We start from the raw sequence: 17410 nt of genomic DNA, 5'->3' as shown, positions 1-17410 counted from the left end.
ATCATCTTGGGATTCTATATAATATATCATCTTGGGATTATGTATAATATATCACCTAATAAGTTACTAAGATGCTAATACTTAGTACCCATGATCATTACATTCCATATTGTTATTATCGCAAAAACAAGTTTTAAACTTGACTTGGTTCAAACTGATCCATGATTGATAATTTACAGTTCTAGGTATAAATGAACATTTATCAATTTATTGGTTGCCTGTGAAACTTTTTTATATATTTTAAAATATATATAAATATAGGTATGTATATTTATGGAGTACATGAGATATTTTGATTCAGGCATACAATGAATAATAATAGCATCAGGATAAATGAAGTATCCATCACCTCAAGCATTTATAATTCCTTTGTGTTACAAGCATTTCAATTATATTATTTTAGTTACTGGAAAATGTACAGCAAATTATTGTTGGCCATAGTCATCCTGTTGTGCTGTCAAATATTAAATCTTACTTATTCTGTCTAACTAAATTTTTGTTCCCATCAACTACGCCCACATCCCTGCCCCACCAGTACCCTTCCAAGTACCTGGTAACCATCATTCTACTTTCTATCTCCATGAGTTCTATTGCTTTAATATTTAGCTCCCACAAATGAGTAAGAACATGCAAAGTTTAGTTTTCTGTGTCTGGCTTATTTCACTTAACGTAATGTCTCATAATTCCATCCATGTTGTTGCAAATGACAGGATCTCCTTCTTTTTTATGGCTTAATTTCACTCCGTTATGCATATGTACCACATTTTCTTTATCTTTTTATCTGTTGATTAATACTTACATTGCTTCCAAATCTTGGATATTGTGACTAGTGCTGCTATAAACACGGGAGTGTAGATATCTCTTTGATTTCTCTTTTTCTTTTTTTTTTTTTTTCCTGAGACCGAGCCTTGCTGTCACCCAGAGCTGGAGTGCAATTGTGCGATCTTGACTCACTGCAACCTTCACCTCCCGGGTTCGAGCAATTCTCTTGCCTCAGCCTCCTGCGTAGTTGGGATTATAGGTGTGTGCCACCACGCCCGACTAATTTTTATATTTTTAGTAGAGACGGGGTTTCACCATGTTGGCCAGGCTGGTCCTGAATTCCTGAATTCCTGATCTGCCCACCTTGGCCTCCCAAAATGCTGGGATTACAGACGTGAGCCACCATGCCCAGGCTGAATTCTTTTATTTTGGGTATATACTGAGCAGTGGGATTGCTGGATCTTATGGATCTTCTACTTTTAGCTTTTTAAGGAACTGTCATACTGGTGTCCATAATGACTGTACTAAGATATATTTCCATCAAGAGTGTACAAGGGTTCTCTTTTCTCCACATCCCTGCCAGCATCCTCTTTTGCCTGTCTTTTGGATAAAAACTACTTTAATTGGGTGAAATGACGTCTCATTGTAGTTTTGATTTGCATTTCTTTGATAATCAGTGATGCTAAAAATTTTTCAACATACCTGTTTGCCATGTGTATGTCTTCTTTTGATGAGTGTCTTCAGATACTTTACCCATTTTCTGATTAGATTATTAGATTTTTTTCCTATACAGGTGTTTTTACTCTGTATATAATAATCCATTCTGGTTATTGATCTCTTGTCAGATGGATAGTTCACAAATATTTTGTCTCTTTCTGTGGATTGTCTCCTCACTTTGCTGATTATTTCTTTCAGTGTGCAGAAGCTTTTTAACTTGTTGTGACACTCATTTGTCCATTTTTGCTTTGGTTGCTGTGCTTGTGGGTGTTACTCAAGAATGCTTTGCCCTCTCCAATGTCCTGGAGAGTTTCCTCAATGTTTTCTTTTTGTAGGTTCATAGTTTGAGGTTTTAGATTTAATTGTTTAATTCATTTTGATTTGATTTTTATATATGATGAGAGACAGGAGTCTAGTTTCCCTATTTTGCATATGGATATCCAGTTTCCCCAGCACCATTTACTGAAGAGACTATCTTTTCCCCAGTGTGTGTCCTTGGCACCTTTGTCACAGATGAAATCACTGTAGGTGTGTGAATTTGTTTCTGGGTTGTCTATTCTGTTCCATTGTCTATGTGTCTGTTTTTATTCCAGGACCATGCCATTTTGGTTACTATAGCTCTGTAGTATAATTTAAAGTTAGGTAATGTGATTCTTCCAGTTTTGTTCTTTTTGTTTAAAATAGCTTTAGCTATTCTGAATCTTTTGTGATTTCATATAAATGTTAGGATTGTTTTTCTTATTTCTGTGAAGAATGCCATTGGTATTTTGATAGGCATTGTATTGAATCTGTACATTTCTTTGGGTAGTATGCACATTTTAACAATATTGATTTCTAGTTTTATTTCATTGTGGTCAGAGAAAATACTTTATATATTTTTGAATTTTTAAGACTTGTGGTTTATTATATGGTCTATCCTTGAAAATGATCCATATTCTGAGGAGAAGAATGTGTGTTCTGAAGCTGTTCTGTAAATATCTATTAAGTCCATTTGGTCTGTAGTGAAGATTGAGTCAGATGTTTCTTTGTTTATTTTCTGTCCAATGCTGAAAGTGGCATGTTAGAGTCTCTAGCTATTATTGTATTGGGGTCTATCTCTCTCTTTAGCTGTGATAATATTTGCCTTATATATCTGGGTACTCCAAAGTTTGGTGCATATATATATGTATACATATAGATATATGCACACACATATATATATGTATACATATAGATACACACACACACATATATACGTATACATATATATATACAAACACATATTCACCAAAAAGGTGAAACTCCTTCTCTACTAAAAATACAAAAAAATTAGCCAGGTGTGGTGGCAGGCTCCAGTAGTCTCAACTACTTTGGAGGCTGAGACAGGAGAATTGCTTGAACCTGGGAGGTGGAGGCTGTAGTGAGCTGAGATCGTGCCACTGCCAAGATTGTACCACTGCACTCCAGCCTAGGTCATGGAATAAGACTCTGTCTCAAAAAAAAAAAAGGGTGTATATATACACACATACATATACATATGTATATATGTATATATATGTATATGTGTATATATGTGTAGATGTGTGTGTGTGTATATATATGTAGGCTGGTCTCGAACTCCCGACCTCAGGTGATCCACCCGCCTCTTCCTCCCAAAGTGCTGGGATTACAAATGGGAGCCACCATATCTGGCCAGGTGCATATACTCATATAATTGTTATATCCTCTTGCTGAATTGACCTCTTTATTTCCTTTTTTTTATCTCTTTTTATAGTTTTTGTCTTGAAACCTATTTTGACTGATATAAGTATAGCTACTCCTGATGATTTTGGTTTTTATTTGCATAACATATATTTTTCCATGCCTTTATTTTCAGTCTATAAGTATGGTCTAGGTAAAGAAAGAGAGATAGAGACAAAAAAATGGAAAACAAATTAAATGAAGAAGTAACATGGGGATGCTTTTTCAAATAGGGCGGTCAAGATAAACCTCCATAGTGAGACATCATTTGAACAGATAAGAGAATAAAAATAAACTAATATTGGAGAAAAGAGCATTTCAGGAGCAGCAGTGGAAAAGTTTCTCATGTGAGAACAGTTGCTCTGGCAGATTTAAGCAAGATCAAAGATGAGAAGGCCAGTGAAGCTGTGCCAGTCATGAATGAGTGCCAGGAGAGAAGATCAAATGGAGAGATAGCGTAGGGCCAGATCTTGGGGTCTTGTAGTAAGAACTTTACACATTCTTCTCCATGTCATGGGAATTCATTGGAAGTTTTTATTTTTATTGCTTAAATGTAAATGAAATAATATACTTTAATTTAAAAATAATCATGTTGAATGCTGTATGGAGAACAGACAGCCTTTTTGGAAGTATGCACAAGAATGGAAGCAGAAAACAGCTAAAAGATCATTGCAATCATCTTATTGAAAATGACAATACCTTGGCCCACAGTAGTAGGAGGAAGCACTTGGACATGGAGCTTTGGTGAGGGTGAATTTAAGGATAAATATCAGGCATTAATTCTTTAATCTCAAAATTTCCAAAATAGATCCTCATTAAAACTTATATTAACAGCAGGATATTATTCAATATTTATTTGCTAAATATTTATTTAATAATTACATAATATGTGTCAAACACTGCTAGATAATTGGGCTCCAGTGATAAACAATAACAAAAAATAAACAACTTTTTATTTAAGAAGACTACAGTCAACTAGAGGCTCTCACAAGAAGATATACTTCATAGTATATTGTCCTGTGGTTAGAATACAAGAGGTGTTCCTTCAGGTTTTACCAAAAAAAAAAAAAAAAAAGAAAACAAAGAAAAAGAAACAATCATCAACTCTATATTGGTGGCCTATCTAGATTTGTCAAAACAATTATTTCATGTTATATGACTGATTTAGATGAAATTTCATCTTCTTCAGAAAAGATATTTTGTAATATATCTTCTACTCTTTTGTTCACATTATTTTTATGGATTGACTAAAGCTAAATCTAGTTAGTGTTTATAGATATTTCACTATTTTAATCCTGTACCTTGAACATGTCTAGTATTTTTCTTTCCCCATATTCATGTGACATTTATAATTTGTTTTTTGCTATATTTAACACATTAAGTCAGGGGTTTGTGTATTTAATGTGTGCTTGGTTCTTTGTCCAAATTTTCAACATGTGTTTGTTATTCTGTCTAATTCCAATGTGCCTAACTGATAGTCTTAATTTAAAAGTTTGGTATAATTTAGACAGTTAATTTTATCTGCAGAAAGATGTTTCTCAAACTCACTTTCACTCCACCAAAACACCACCACCACCACCACCAACAAAGATAGCCTCACACTATCATGCTATGATAAGGTAAACTGTTTACAGTCAACTTAATGCCAAATAAAATCCTAACCGCACTTTTCTCCCATTTCTTTCTTTTTCTCTAATAATACACTTGAGGTTGCAATGCTGTGACCTGGGTTTACCCATACCATCTCAGCTTTAACCTTTGAAAAGCTTTGCAAACATCTCTAGAGGTGTTTATGAAGTCAGGAAACAAGCGTCTCTTCAATTTAAGAACATATATATATATATATATATATATATATATATATATATATATATTCTGTTTCCAGACATTAAGGACATCCTGGAGAAATACACAGTCACACATTTATATGACTTATTTTCTAATTATTCTGAAAATAACTAAAATCATATTTCCCCGATTTCAGAATCAAACCCTCATGATCAGGAAAGAGGACATATAAGTAAATCTACATACATTTGAATTTTATATATACAATGCCCAATTAGGACAAAGGTTTACTGTAATAACCTTAACAAAGTATTCAAAAAGAAAACAGGAAAACTTCTATACTTTAATAATTATATATTGCAGATGATCCTCTGTTACCCCATAGATCACTTTCCAAATTAGCTTCTTTTCTCTCTGACCTACCATTTTCTACCCCTTATGAACAACACTTCTTGCCTTCCTACTGGTGGCGGCAACAGCTCTCCTTGATTATCTTTTTCGATTCTTCACTCAGCAATAACAGTAAATCCTTTTGTATTCAAATACTACCTTTATGACAGTTTGCAGAGTGCATTATTATAAATGCACCTTTACAAATATTTCTACTCAACTAGTGTGTAAACACCTTAAGGGAAAAATAGCTTTGCTTTGTTTTTTCTTAGTCACATATTATTTCATTCAACAAATATGTATAAAATATCTTCAACCGTGTTTTATTAAAACTTACATGTTATACATCGAAGTGAAGGTTCAGAGAAAAATCAACTGGCAAAAGGAGATAATTCAGGGAAAAGGCATACAAATTTATTAACACACAGGGAGGAACCATACAATGATTACTCCCAATACCCCTAATAAAGTTCAGATGCTCATATGTTGTATTGAGGTTTTAGAAAGATTATGGGATTGGAAGACAGTAAATCAGGTTGTGGTGGCAAAATAGGTTATGGCAGGGGAGAGAAAAGGACGCTTGGCTGGAAAAGGTGCTCTCCTTATGTAGATAAAATCACACAGGTAGCAGCCCTCAGAGAGAATAGGTGGTGTTTCTTTCAGACCTTTAAAGGTGTCAGACTATCAGTTAGTCTTTCCAAGAGAGGGTCTGAGAGAAAAATCTGGCTGCATCACTGCAGGTTTTCTTCAGATGCAAATCTCCCTTTGCAGGGGTAATTCTATTGGCAGGCCATGTGAAGAGTCATCTCAAAATATGTCAAATACACATGGTTTGCAGTAAAATACTCTGATTTATTTCACATAGATGTTAAAATATAATGTATTATTTTATCCATAAATAAAAATAAAAATATTTTTTCAGTTGATCTATGACCTACTATCAAATATAAAGTGCATTTTGTTTGTAAAGATATTCAACAAGTTTAAAAATATACATTTCAGAAGATAAATAATTTGATATATACCAAATGTTGATTTGGTTGCCTAGTATATATCAGTGAAAAAAAGAAATAAGTTCCCTGTCACATGGCAGGTACATTGCAGAAAGAAAAAAAGGCAAAAAAAATAAAAAAATAGAAAACTATACAAATACATGAATACATTGTGTGTTAGAAATTTGTATCTGCTATAAAAGTAGAAAAGAGAGGTGGTTATAATACGTAATAGTGTTAGAGTAGGTAGCCAGATGCACATGAGCAGGGCAGGAGAGGGCCCCCACCCAGGAATGTCAAGCAACCATCAGGTGATAGTCAGGTGATTGTTAAACTGTCTTTCCAAAATGATAATTAGTCACAGCCAGTGCCAGGGGAAGATTGTCTCCCAATACAAAGAAAACACCTGGAGTTGGAGATCGGCTGCCTCCCAATAGGATCGTAGGAGTTGGACAAGCGAGCTCAAGCAGATGCACTAAGAGGCAAAATGGCGGATGTATGATCTTCCTCTGGGGGCATTTGACCGGTAGAGGTAAATTGACCCTAGAGAGCATGAGCACAACCTTAGTAAACGTACTATGCATGTGGCCACCATCCCAACTTGCAAACCGACACTTCAGATGCTGCAGTTGGGCAACAGTTACCCCAAGGGAAGAATCAAGGGAGGATTAAAAAAAAACACCCTGGAGTGATATCAGTGTATACAACCCCAAGTTAAAAGCTAAGTTCTGAGAGAACATGGATCTCTCAGATTGCCCGCTTGGCCATCTTTCAAGTGTACTTTGCTTTCTTTCACTCCTGCTCTAAGACTATTTAATAAACTCTCACTCCTTTTCCAAAAGTCTCCTTGCTCCTTCCCTCTACCTTAAACCTACTTCTGCACCTCAGTCAAGGTTTTTCCCCCAAGGAAGCAAGGATCAAGTTTGCTGCCGAATGCTACAAATTCACTGCTGGTAACAGTAGAGTTGTTAGGATGGAATGATTGCAATAATGACATATGAGCAAAGACTAGAAGTAAGTGGGTTTTCTATGCAGATATTTGGTGGTTGATCACTTTGATAAGGGGGGATGGGCAGGGAAGTGCTGGCAAGAAAAGGACGGGCCCCTAACAAGGGCTCTAGCATCTGGCCTGTCACCAAGGACCTAAGTGAGAACAGGCACTCCTGTTTTCACACCCAAATGTTGCATTTTCCAAGACCACACTAGCCTGCCAGGCCCCCTATCATGTGCCCATATAAACCTGAGACCTTAGTGAGCACACACACAAGCAGTTGCACGCCAAGATCAGCAGGCCAGAAGACCAGCGATGGCAAAACAACACAGTAGAGAAAGAGAGAAGAAGAGGGACATCTGGACACCAAGAGGAGTTCAGCCAGTGTGGACAGAGAAGAGTCCGCTGGACTATCTGACTCCAACGGAACACCACCTTCCCACTCCATCCTCCTTCCCACTCCCCAACCATCTCACTGAGAGCCACCTCAACTGCTCAATAAAACCTTATGCCCATCATTTGAATCCACATGTGATCTGATCCTTTCAGGACACTGAGTAAGAGCTTGGGATACAGAAGGCTGTCACAGTGGTCCCCCTACCTTGCTATAAGGCAGAGGGTTCATTGAGCTGATTAATACACAAACTGCCTGAAGATGGCAAATCTGAAAGAGCTCTGTAAGCCATGGTCACTTGGAATTCAGGAGTCAGACACCACCCTTAGGTGCTGCTGTGGGCTGGAACCCAAAAGCACTTGCCTGGACTCTGTACCTACCCATCTGAATGCTTCCCGTAGGGGTTTGAGCTGCAGGGCAACCAAGCAGGCCATCCACACTCCTGTCACACTTCCTGCAAGAAGAATCAGTTAACTCTCCCGTATCAACTTCAGGCAGAAATGAAGAGCTCGTGCAAATATCCTGAGGCAAGGGTGTGACTGGGATGTTTGAGGAAAAGCAGGGAAACTAATGTGTCTGGAAGTGTGAGCAAAATAAAAGAAAAAGAGAATGAGGTAAGAAAGATCAGGAGTCGGGAGTCAGATTATACCAGATCTTACAGGCCATCAAAATGACTTTGCTCTTTTGCAAACAACTCCATTTGAACAAAATAACATATTCTCACTTCTAGCAGAGCATAATTCTGGCTGGAATTTTATTTTAATTTTTTAAGTGTAAGGTTATGGTGGTTTAGATATGAATGGTGGTGAAAGAAACAAAAGTATTTACCCAAGAATATTTGAAATATTTCAAATATTTCTGAAAGAAACACCATCTGTTCTTTATGAGGGCTGCTACCTGTGATGTTTCATCTACATAACAAGACCACCTTTGTTAGCCAGGCCTCCTCTTCTCTTCTTCTCATAACCTATTTTGTCAACATAACCAGTTTTGCCATGCTCCAAGCCACCATTCCTTCTGTACTCTCAAGAAGATATGAAAGTGTCAACTATTTGGCAATTTTGGGGGGATTTTATATTTTGTAAGACTTCCATACCCATGAATACATTGATATGCCTTTTCTTCTATTAATTTACCTTTTGTCTGTTGATTTTCAGTGAACCTTCAGAGGGCAAAGGGGAAGTTTTCCCTTGGCTTCCACAGTGGTGAGAATGAGTCAGACTCTGAATATAATTTGAAAGGAAAAATGGCCGGATTTCCTAACAGATTGGATGCAAACCTTTAAGAAAAAGTAAAGAGTCAAGGAATGTACCTCTGACAATTTTGACCTGAGTACCTAAAAGCATAGAATTTCCCTGAACTGAAATAAGAAGGTTAGAAATAAAGGAAGTTTTTGAGAAGCCAGGAGTTTGATTTTGGACATATTGATTCAAAGAGTATCATAGATTCTGTCAACTGAAGAATCTCAAGGTTCAAGAATTTGAAAAGAAGAGGTTTACTTCTCATAAAGGTTTGCAGCCTGCATGCTGGTCATCCTTCAGTTTGGGAAGCACAGCCTCTGGCAAAAGCTGAGATCAAGTACTTTGAAGGAGGAAAGGATATGCTGAATGTGGTGGCTGAATTACATATTTAATAAACTATAGCAGCAGTCATAAATATTTATGAAAGGAGAAATATGTGCATGAATAATTGAGCCTCATGTCTTTTCATGGGTTGCATGTTCAATAAAATGGCAGTGAAACCATCCTCAAAGCGTTGACAAGAATTGCTTGCTGGGTTCTGGGTGGAAATTTATTCATAATTAAGCATTAATTAAGCTTCATTTTGGCCCACTTCCCTATAACCAAAAGTCACACAGCACTAGATACTGACCAGTTGTTTTCCCATTATTCCCATAGATAGGGTCACTGACGTAATAAGGCTTTTTGTTTAAGAGTTGCTTAAGATGTTCTTTAGATCTTGAATTCTGGTGGAATGGCTGATGTCAACCAGGTCAAAGACCCTGACAGAGGAACTAAATCAGCATGAGAATGCAATATCTTAATTTCCCCATCCCAAGACTTCATCCTCTTCACCTTGCACTCTGATTAATCTGTGATTCCAACATTTCAGCCCACTCCAAGATTCCAGCACTTCAGCCCACTCTAAAACTCGTAGACACAAACTCCTCAAAGAGACAGATTTGAGGTTTCCTCTCATTTCCTCATTTGACTGTCTTACAATTATTAAATTCTTTCTCTGCTGTGTAACCCCAGAAAATCTGAGACAGGTCTCCGTGAACTTAGAAAGTTTATTGTGCCAAGGTTGGGGATGTGCGCCCATGATACAGCCTCAGGAAGTCCTGATGACAAGTGCCCCAGGTGGTCAGGCTGAAAGAAAACAGGCACATTCCTCAGCCCCGAACTCAACACAAACAGGCCCAGTACAAACACATCCCACCATATATCTCTCAACTTCCTGAGCCCAGTACAAACACAGGCCCAGTACAAACACATCCCACCATATCTCTCTCAACTTCCTGAGCCCAGTACAAACACATTTCTCAGCTCAGAGACTACCATATATCTCAACTTTAGAAAAACATCATCTGGAAAGCCTCCGATAAGGACACAGCCATTCATGGTTTTACTGAAAGCGCGGGAACCAATAGAAAACTGCTAAATGTATAACTTAAAATGTTAACCAATTGTAGTGCTGTAACCAAAAGAATTCCCTTGTTCCTCTGTAACTTTACGTATCCTATTTACATCGGGCTATAAAAGGCAAGCACTCGCATTGTTCAAGGCCCTCTCGTATGCTGTGGAATGGAGGGACCAAGTTCGAACTTGCAGTAAAAGATCCTTGCCACTTGGCTTTGACTCTGGACTCTGGTGGTCTTTTTTGGGGAACAAACAGTCTGGGCTTTACAGGGCCACTGCTTGATTTTATACATTTTAGGGAGATGTGAGATATCAATCAATATATGTAAGAAGTACATTGGTTCTGTCCAGAAAGGCATAGACAACTCAAAGCAGGGAGGGGTCTTCAGGTCACAGGCAGGTGAGAGACAAATTGTTGCATCATTTTGAGTTTCTGATAAGCCTTTCCAAAGGAAAAAATCAAAATGTGCATCCATCTCAGTGAGCAGAGGGATGACTTTGAATAGAATGGGAGTAAGGTTTGCCCTGAGCAGTTTCCAGCTTGAGCTTTCCTTTTAGCTTAGTGATTTGGGGGGCCCAAGATATTTTCGTTTCACAGCTACAATCCTTGATGTCTTGGTATGGTGACTTTTCTACATACCATCTGCTACAATGGATTACAGTAGCATTAACACGATCTAAGGGTAAAGTTTTTGATCAAAAAGTGAAGCCAAGAGCATAAAATCCCTCACTGTGCATCCTCCACAAGATGGTCAAAACTGGCCTGGAGTTAGTGGTCAGTTTTTAGGATTGGATGCGTTGTATAACTGGTGAACTGTTATGTCAAAACTGCAAGGAGAGAGGGGGAGTCTTGTCATGGCCTCAGATGATTGGCTAAACGTGTTAAAGGAATGCATCATCCACTTTTTGTTTTCCAGAGATGGTTTCTACTTCCTCCATAGGAAGGAAGGAATTCTGGTTAAAGAGTAATAGAGAAAGGGGTATACTGAGGCGTGTCCAACTTTGCGTTCCATCTCGGCCAGGAACTCAGTTTTCAAGTTTTCTCTTGGGTCTCCTTCAGTTAAAGGAGATTTGTTCAGTTGGTTGAGCGGCTAAGATTTTATTTTTATTTCTCAACTCCAAATGTAAATATTGCATAAACAGTTAGATATGTGACTAGAATTTAGGATAGTAGTCTAGGGTTGTAGATATAAATTTTATTGTTATTGGCACGTAACTAGTACTCAAGGTCACGACAGTTGGTGACATTAAAGGGAGAATAGACAGATCAGAGAAGAAAACCAAAGCATGAGTCCTTGGATACTCCCAACAGTGAGAGTCTATGCAAGAGAGGAAAATTCAGCAAAGAAATCAGAGAAGGACTGTACAGTAAAGTAAGAGGAAAACCAAATGTGCGGGGTGACCTGGAGCCAAATGTATAACTTCAGACCCAGTAGACCAAACAATCCATAGTAAAAGCTCAATAAATGCTAAGGGAGTAAATTTTGTCTATCCACTGACTATTTTCTGCCTTGTGGATACCTTATTCTGTCATCCAATTACAGTACAGAATGAAGATGTCTGTACTTCTACTATACATTTATCCGTCTCTAAAACACACAGAGTGCAAGTATGAGATCCATAGCAGGCCCTTCATAGAGGTGAGTTAGGTATAGGAGGATGTGCTATACATAAATTTATAGAGGACAGACTATATGTGTGTGTGTGTGTGTGTGTGTATATATATGTGAACTTTTGTTAAACGTGATATTTATGGTTAGCTCTGTTAAGTTTTTCTTGGTAAGAAAGTTGACTTTATTGCTCAAAGTGACGTTTGGAGATTAGAAGTAGAATAAATTGTTGTTTATTTTATATATTTGCCATTTAATAATGAGAGGGAAGTATATTCATTCAGGCAAAACACTAACCTGTATAATTGCTTTCAGCTTTTTGTTTCATTTTGTTTTGTTTTGTTTGGCTATATAAATCCTAGTTCTAGCTCTGCCCATGAAAAAGAATTAAATGGTCTGGTTGAACACTTACCACCCTGATGACAAATGGTGCTTTAGGTTTGGCATTTCAATTTTGGTGCTATGGATAGGAATGTAATAAATCAAATATTTATGTGCTGTTCATATTTGACGAAGCCTATTCAGGAGGGACATGGGGAAAAAACACATATTTTATGAGGAGAAAAGACTAGATAAAAATCCTAGTCATATAATTTACTGCAGTTTAGAGTTTTCTACTGCTATTAATGGGCATCCTCTATTAGATGGTATATTGAGATAGTATTAGACAGGTGACTAGAAGAGAAGGATTTATGAAATCAGCTAAGGAGAGATAAAACATGGGTTACAATGAAGACATATACATCAGAGAAATTGAGGAGTAGATAGAAATAACATTAGAAAATATATCAAGGTCAAGCAACTCATATTGTGGAATTGAGTGAATCAAGCCAGCTGATCTGTAACTGTCTCAATATTACAGAGACTATTGTAGTGACAAATCAGGACAAACCATTCAAAACATATTATTATATTTGTTTTATAAAAGTAAAAAGTAAATATATGACTATGTAATAGATTATATATGTATGTATATATGTATAATATAATCTAGTTAAAAATATTTTAAATGAAAGGCTAGAAAAGTATGAGTGACTCCAAATAATTATAATAAAAGAGTAGTCATCATTCAAATCAGTAAAAAAACTTCATATTTTATATTAGTAAGTAATTATGGAGAGTTAGTGTTGAAGACCAAATATTTCAGATTTGCTCATAATAATCTTCTTAATGGTTACCAAATCTTTCATCTTTCATCTTTCTACCCCTTCTACCATTAGATATAATGGATTGATTTTACATAAAATATGACTTTAAATAGGTGATTACTCTTTGCCATTTTTGCTATTTTAAATAATTTAATAAATCCACATAAATAAATCATAATATATTTCGGCATGGCATTGAAAGCTGACACCACTTGTCTCTATTCTACAGGTTAATCATTTATTACTCGTCAGTGAGATTGTTTGCATCCAGGACATGGCTTGAAGCTTTCCTTCTCATTACAGACTCTTGGTTTTTTTATACCTTAAACTTCTCTTCAACTAACTTGGCTTCCATCCCCACATTCCTGTGATGCTGCTTTAATTTTGCTTCTTCCAACTCAAGTCCCACCTCCTCTCTGAGGACTTTCTAGTCTACTGAATCACATAAGTCAAATCTCATCTCTGTAATTGGATGCAAATATTTTCTTGGAAATTGATGATTGTTTTGCTTATTTATATTAGCCACAAGGCCCAAATATTGTTAACTTGCAAGGAATGTAGTTAATAATGACGAATTCACTCAAATTTTATGCCGAAAAGACTAATTAACTAAAGTAGATGTTTCATAACCAAAAATATTAGTATAGTTGCTTAGTCAATTAATTGATTAAAAACGGAATTATTATTTACTTATATTAGTTATAAAACCTATAAATACCTAAAACATTTAAATTCAACACAAAGTGTGAAATGCACATCTGTCAACCAATTATTTTTAAGATAGCATTAAAATCTATAAACGTTTAAAGTTCTGAGCTGTCTTCCTTGCATAAATGACGATCTAATGTGTGAATTTCAGCTTGAGTTTCTTCAGGGTGAACCGAAATTTAAGACAGTTGCTAAAAAATGTGATTGCAGAATGTCCACAGATTTTTGTGATTTCCTCCCATTTTTTACAATGTTTGCCTATACATAGTTCAGCATATTTTCTTTTCCTCTTATCTTCATCAAATTTATCCTAACTTTAATTCAACTTTGTTTTTCTACAAGCATCAACACTTTTTCACACTCATATTTCATCTGAACATGCATACTTAATTATTGCAATGACAATGTTAATGGAAATGAATAGGCTTGGAAATGAATAAAAAATGATAATTATTTAGCAAAGATTCAATTTAAATGGTACAAACACACTGGCCTTTTAGCCAAGACTTCAGTATGCAATGGGCATTCTTCTACATAATTAACTAATTAAAGAGTTGATTAAATAAAGGTCAGTTAAGATTTTTTATGATAAAACAAATACAGATGCTTCTTGACTTGTAATGTTGTTACATCCTGATAAACTCATTACACATTGAAAAATTTGTAAGTGAAAAATGTGTTTAAAACACCTAACCTATTGAACATCATAGCTTAATCTAACTTACCTTACTTTAGCTTACAGTTTGGCAAAATCATCCAATACAAAGCCTACTTCATAATAAAGTGTTTGATATCTCATGTAAATTTTGGATAAGGTACTGAACGTGAAAAATGAAATGGTTGTGTAGGTACTCGAAGTAGTTTCTACTGAATGTGTATTGCTTTGCACTACTATAAAATCTTATTCACCTTGATTTTTTCCTTTTGGATTCGAAAAAGGTGCTTCCTATCAGTTCTGACTCCCTATTCCATTTCTGCTCTCTCTCCTAATGGAGTCTAATCATAGTAACGACAATGGTAAGGGCAATGTAAGGTGCCAAATTCTACAATGTCCCTGATCCTAAAACAAGTTACAAAGAATATGGAAACAACAAGCTTCAGTATTTCCCCAGTTCTAAATTTCCTCACAGACCGACAAATAAATTTGGTGATATAATACAGTTATACAACCAAATGAAGTTAGTAGCACAAAGTCAGTCTTACATGATTACTATGAATACATAAGCTTAAGTTAATCTTTTTGAAAATTTCCCAATTTTTTTACTTCATGATAACCCCCTCTCAAATTTCTAAGACCTTCTCCCAGGGTAAAATTAGCTACTAGACCCTAAGTATCTCTCCTTGTAATTATAGTTTACTTCCTCCTGTGAGTATGTGTGTCCTCTTTTTCTCATCATAAAGCCATTGCAATGGGGAGAAAGCCTCATTGCTTGAACAATTGAGAATTCTACCTGTTCAATTCCGCCACAGTAAATGTTCTACTCAGTTTGATCCAATACAGCTCTAAGGCTCAATTAAATTGTATGGCCATTTTGTCTGATTTCCACAAGGTGTCAGAGATCTCTGATTTACTAATTCACTGATTTCATAAATACATTTCTACAAATGTGATGGTTAATTTTGTGTCAACTTGACTGGGTCACAAGAGGCCCAGATATTTGGCCAGACATTACTCTCATGTCTCTGTGTTTTTGGATGTGATTAACATTTGGTTGGAAAAATAAGTAAGGCAGATTAGTGTGTGTGGGCCTCATTCAAACTGTTGAAAGCCTTAATAGAGAAAAAAGGCTGGGAGAATTGTTTCTGCCTGACAGCCTTTGAACTATGACATTTACTTTTTTTCTGTCATGATTCAAACTAAAATATCATCTCTTATTGCATCTCAAACCTGCTGGACTCCAGACTGGAAGCGTACCATCAGCTCTCCTGATTCTCAGGCCTTTAGACGTGGCCTGGAACTCGACCAATGGCTCTCCTGGGTCTCCAGCTTGCTGACTCACCCTGCAGATCTTAGGACTTGCCAGCCCATAATTGCTTGAGCCAATTCTTTACAATAAATCTCTCTCTCTCTCTTTAAATATATATTATAATAATTAAATATATATTAATTAATAATGTTCAACATATATTGGGTTTATCAGGATGTAACAACATTAGTCAGGTTTTATACATATAATATAAAACCTCTGTATATAAAAATTTATTTGTAGATTTATATATGTAATAAAATATATACACATATATTTTAAATATATATATGTAAGTATATAAAACATGTTTGTTCTGTTTCCCTAAGCAACACTAAACAGTAAAACTAAGCCTTTTTATCTTTCCTCTTTCAGAAGCAACATCTTCCTCTTTTGCTATTATTCATTCAGCTTAATTGATAAGCTGCGTACTCCTATATATGTTAGCCTCTTCAGACCAATGTCAGAGTTGGACTATTTCACTCTGGTTTTCTTTATGCCCCAATAATACTCTCCAATCATTGAAATGCCTTCCTCGATCTCATGCATTCAAACACATAAGCAGGTCTTGTTCTGCTTAGGTTCTTAGTCCAGGTTACTGGATCAACACATCTTAATCCCGATAGGCACCCAAGCTCATACTTGTTTGATTTTGTTTTAATGTCACATAATGGTGAATTAGGAAAAGAACTTGTAATGATTCCACATTTAGTTAGCAAGTGCTCTAAAGTGGTAAACACGTGTACTATGATATGTGAAATTTGTGAATAATTTGATAAAGCAAGCCATTTTTTTCTTATTATTTAGAATGTTTATAAAATAAAAAGCATTTAATGCATCTATATATGATGTAAGAAGAGGTGGTTTGTATAATTTTAGAAAATGATAATTTGTCTAGAAAAAAAATTCTAATATGGCCACTTATCCCCTCGGAATGTTAGAACACCCTACATTACATGGAAAACCTTTTATTTGACACCAACAGTCAAAGTAGATAAGAACCAAAACCTTAGTGTCTCACTGAAATGATGATATATGCAGCAGATACTTAATAATAAAGTGCTAATGAACTTTGTAGCAATGTGAACACACGTGCAAATCTCTGGGAAACGCTGGGGTTTCTCACACAGAAAGGTGTCTTCCTCAGCTACAATAGAATGCATGTTGGTTCAGCATACAATTTTCCATTCTAAAAATTCCAATGTAAATATCAGAAAAATCAGGTTTAAGATCTCACGTTCTTAAATACATTGCAGTTCAGTATCTTTCACCTACTTGTATGTGGGCCATGGGTATTTTCTAATCTCCCGTGTCTGTTTTTAAATCAGCAAAAAGACTCACAAGTCACAAGTCACTGTTTCGGCAGTTCTAACTTTGTCTTAGAGAAAGAAGTAAATCATCAATATGTCCAACTTCTAATTAGCACCAAATGAACTTGCCATATATTCTGTTCTTTCCATGAAACAAGAAATTTACCAGAGTGAATGTGACATGGACACCACTGCAGGAAATGAGAAAGATTGTGTTATGTAAAATAAAGCAATGTTTCTAATATTTATAATTGAATGCAGATGAATTTAGAATT

The 17410-nt window shown here is 35.9% G+C and overlaps 1 long non-coding RNA gene across 2 annotated transcripts in view; it reads right to left on the bottom strand.

The window, feature by feature from the left end:
• LOC108585959 overlaps positions 1-17410 on the bottom strand; it is a 33314-nt gene that overhangs the window by 15266 nt on the left and 638 nt on the right. The gene's annotated exons all lie outside the window — the stretch shown is intronic.

The sequence above is a fragment of the Papio anubis genome, chromosome 3, assembly GCF_008728515.1.
Source record: "Papio anubis isolate 15944 chromosome 3, Panubis1.0, whole genome shotgun sequence".
Classification (NCBI taxonomy): Eukaryota; Metazoa; Chordata; class Mammalia; order Primates; family Cercopithecidae; genus Papio; species Papio anubis.
The sequence above is the reverse complement of the archived record's forward strand: the minus strand, read 5'-3'. Positions and strand labels throughout refer to the sequence as shown.